The sequence below is a fragment of the Budorcas taxicolor genome, chromosome 22 (genome assembly GCF_023091745.1).
Source record: "Budorcas taxicolor isolate Tak-1 chromosome 22, Takin1.1, whole genome shotgun sequence".
Lineage (NCBI taxonomy): Eukaryota > Metazoa > Chordata > Mammalia > Artiodactyla > Bovidae > Budorcas > Budorcas taxicolor.
Genome location: NC_068931.1, coordinates 23,452,357 through 23,456,463, shown reverse-complemented (window position 1 = coordinate 23,456,463; position 4,107 = coordinate 23,452,357). Strand labels below are relative to the sequence as shown.

Genomic DNA, 4,107 nt, shown 5'->3' with positions numbered 1-4,107 from the left:
AGGTTAAAATAATGTGTTCTGGTGACTTTTTTTTTTTTCAATTTTTTTTCTCTTTATTAACTCTTGTTTGGAATGATCTTGGAGGCACTGACTGTCAAAGATGATGAGCAGCTAGAAATTGCCCTCCACACTAAATTTTGGTAACTTAGCCAACTTTAAATAGGTCTTGCCAGAAAAAGGTTTTAATAACAAATGGCAAAGGATCAATAGCAGATTAAAAAAAAAAAAAAAAAACTTCAGGTAATATTCTCCTGAGCCTTAAAAATTAAAAAGAAAGGTTGGTGACAGAGATATCCTTAATAAGAAAAACACTGAGAACAAAAGCCACATGTACTTTAAATGTTTTAAAGAAAGGACACACTTTATCATCAAATATGTATGGAAGAAAATGAGACATAAGCTGTTTAGAATTTACTTTGGGTACAATTATACAATTCCATGGTTTTATGTTTGCCATCAATTGGTCTCCCAACATCCCACTTTCTATCACAATCACCAGAGGCAACAGAGCCTCCAAAGGGTTAAAAGAGGGGGACTATCAGCCCGCAGCCATGCACTCAGTTCACCGGACCAACCTCCCTGCCTCTGTGTTTACAGGATTTTATTTGCATAGAAGAACTGCAGGAGCTCTGGATGGTAGGGGCTCAGCTGCTGGCAGAGTTTAGGGTTCCTTTGACCCTCCTCATTCTGGAAACTGTAGTCCTTGCTTTGTCTCAGATACAGAGAACAGGCTCAAAAAATTGTTTTGCAAGCCTTGGCCACCTGGGGATTCCTGTCCTGTAAGTGGGGCAGGAGGGAGGCCCGAGTCAGATTCACCTGATGGGTGAAGAACCTCCTCCATTTCTGTCCAGCAAGGGTAAACAGTTGTCCAAATAAGACAAAGGTCAAGTATCTCAGGCTGTCATTCTTGTCCTCAAGCAAAGCCCTGGTCTGGAGGGTGATGTCTATGAAGAAGGCGCTCAGGCCTTTCCCGTGCATCTTGCCCAGGATGATGCTGTCAGGATCTTCAAGCTCTGGTGGATGACTTCAGAACTCACCGGGGTCATACAGACCATGCACCAGCAGGTCTAGAACAATCTTCTTATACTTTCTTGCCTTGTCCGGAGCCTCACAGGTCATGATTCCCAGGCCTCTCATCACCATATAAGACTTTTTAACACTGCGGTCCCAGGCTGTCTTTGCCAAGATGAAAAACACATTCTTCAGAGGTTCCTGCTTCTGGAGCCTCAGATTCCAAGAGACCTTGGAAAAGAAAGACATCATTGATGTCCTTTTCTTCTTGGGCTGGGTGGCGGGGCTGGAAAGGGGCTGGCCCCGTATTCTTCTCCTTGTTTGGTCCATGGAATTGTGGTCACATGGAGATGTGGCGGGTGTGGTCAGAGCACAGGTGGCGCGCAGAGCTGCTGTTCTCCGGGTAGCAGCCAGATGGGATGACTCGGCTCAATTTTCTCAGCTGTGAATTCCTGAGCAGGGTGATGAGGCTTCTTCCTTGGAACTCATCCCAATGAAAAAAGTGATCACTTCCAGGAACATCGCTGTCCTTTAAACAAGCTCGGGGCTGGCCGTCAGTTGCATTTTGCCATTGAAAATGAGACATAGAGCAGATTGGCGTTTTATCACGAGTGGGAAATACATAAGTAAAGTCGTTCAGTAGTGTCCGACTCTTTGTGACCCCACGGACTGTAGCCCACAAGGCTCCTCTGTCCACAGGATTCTCCAGGCAAGAGTACTGGAGTGGGTTGCCATTTCCTTCTCCAGAGGATCTTCCCAACCCAGGGATCGAACCCAGGTTTCCTGCATTGTAGGCAGACGCTCTACTGTCTGAGCCACCAGAGAAGTCCCTAATAAGACCTTTTTCGGCTATCTGCCCCTGAGAGTTGCTAGAGATTCGTTACAGGCCGTGTTGTTTTACTAACTGAAAATTCTCATGTTAGTATCCTGTTTCTCCAAGGGCCCAGGGAAAGAGCCTCTGGTGACTATTTTTAATGATTCCTCAGAGACAAAGTGTGACTGTTTTTAACAGAAAAATAGTACAAAAAGATTACTAGCTACACATGCTTTTATAATTCTGGCTTCCGGATTAACGTGAACCTACATGTAAATATGGTTCTGCACTTAAACTTCCTCTCCCTCTACATAATTTTCACTCAACACATATTCCTCTGCCAGGTACTGTTGTAAACACAGGATAGAGTATCTTGCTGCAGAGAAGAATGTAACAAATGAGGGTAGGGCGAGGGGGAACGTATGAGCTTGATCCAAGGCAATGAGTGTTGCAAGCGTTAGTCACTCACAGTTGTTTCTGACTCTTTGCGGCCCTAAGGACTGTAGCCTGCCAGGCTCCTCTGTCCATGTAATCTCCCATGCAAGAACACTGGAGTTGGTTGTCATAGTGAATTTAATGTGGTTTTATCTTTGATACCGGCTTCATGGCTTCCCTGGTGGCTCAGACAGTAAAGCGTCTGCCTGCAATGTGGGAGACCTGGGTTCGATCCCTGGGTGGGGAAGATCCCCTGGAGAAGGAAATGGCAACCCACTCCAGTATTCTTGCCTGGAGAATTCCATAGACTGAGGAGACTGGTGGGCTACAGTTCATGGGGTCGCAAAGAGCCGGACACGACTGAGCGACTTCACTTTCACTTTCACGGTTTGTAGATTCCTTTTCATGGCCGTGCCTCTCTCCCTACACTAACTTGTAACATCAGGAACTCATGCCGTCTGTCTGTCCAGGCCCATGACACTGCCGTACCCCACCCAGTCGTCTCTCAACATCTTATGCGCTCTAAAATCTCATTACTATTTTGTGCTACCAAACTAATCTGCCCTCTGCCCTCTGTGATAGTAGGACTTCCTGAAAACTTGTGAATAATTTTTAGTTGGTCTTTCCTCCAGTCTCCTCTTCACCACACTACATGTTCATCAGGACCCACTACTGGCAACATGGACCCCTAATGGGTCAGATCTATCTAGATAAAAGTGAAAACATGCTTTCTGGAAAGGATACACTTTCACCAACAAGTCCACCCATAGACATTGATTAAGCTTGCATTCTATTTGAAGTCCCATGAAATGAGCAGGGGATTCAAAGTCAAAGAAATGCAGCTCCTGGCTCTAGGAAGCTCACAGTCTTAGAGGGGAGACACCTACTAAACAAGCATGATCAGTACTGCATGCCAGTGCAGGGCTGGCTTGCCCTCTAAGGCCTATCCATGTTCTCTTGGCCAGCACAGTGGTCAAGACCTGCAGCATATAGTTCTCTGGATGCTGTGTCCGCTGGCTTTATGCTAGATTCAACCAAAGGAAGGTGCTGACTCATGACTGGAGGGCATGAAAAAGGGATGAAAAATTAATGACTGAAAACAGAGGCATGGAGAAGTTAATAGCTTGCTAGGAGAACACAGTAGGTTATAAGGAGCAAGTGAAAGCTTGAACCAATCAATAAAGAGAACTCTTTCCACTTCTCCTATGTTTAACACAGTCATCTAATACCACCAATTGCCACTTTGCAGAGATGTGAGGACATGGAACAGGGACAGACTGACAGGTAAATTCTAAAGAGATGTCCAGACCTAGAGAAGATCTTAGAACATGGTGAAAGGAGGACAGAAGTTGCCAGTGTGAGATTTTCTGTGTGGTGTATTAGTCAAAGAATGAGATAGAGGAAGGGAATTTGGGTAGAGGCAAAAATGGAAAAGATGGGGTAAGTTGGAAGGAAGTGGCAAATTCAAAGTTCTTAGGGTTTATCCAGGGTAGAGGCAAGGAAGACTTGAGGAGGGGAAAGCGCAAAAGAGGAGTGGTGCACAAATACTCCCAAGGTCCTCCTAAGAGCTGGGAGACGCTATCAGCTTCACGCCCCAGGTAGAGCCCCTGGGAGCTCTTCCTGTCATGCCCTTATGCTCACTGCCAACTCAGCTGTGGGACTCAGTTGCAGCTCAGACACTTTTCTATGAGTTTACATGTATTAACAGCCCTCCATTGCAAATGATGAACCTACAAAATAGAGCAAAGGCATTATGTGGGGTAACATAGAAACTAAAAAAACAACTAAGACTTTGTCTTTTTAGAGTTTAGGCATTAGTTGAAGAAGAACTATGAAATAAACATGGG

The 4,107-nt window shown here is 45.2% G+C and overlaps 1 pseudogene; it reads right to left on the bottom strand.

The window, feature by feature from the left end:
* Nucleotides 1-591: 591 nt before the first annotated feature.
* Nucleotides 592-1,341, bottom strand: LOC128067556 (protein maestro-like; annotated as a pseudogene).
* Nucleotides 1,342-4,107: the final 2,766 nt, after the last annotated feature.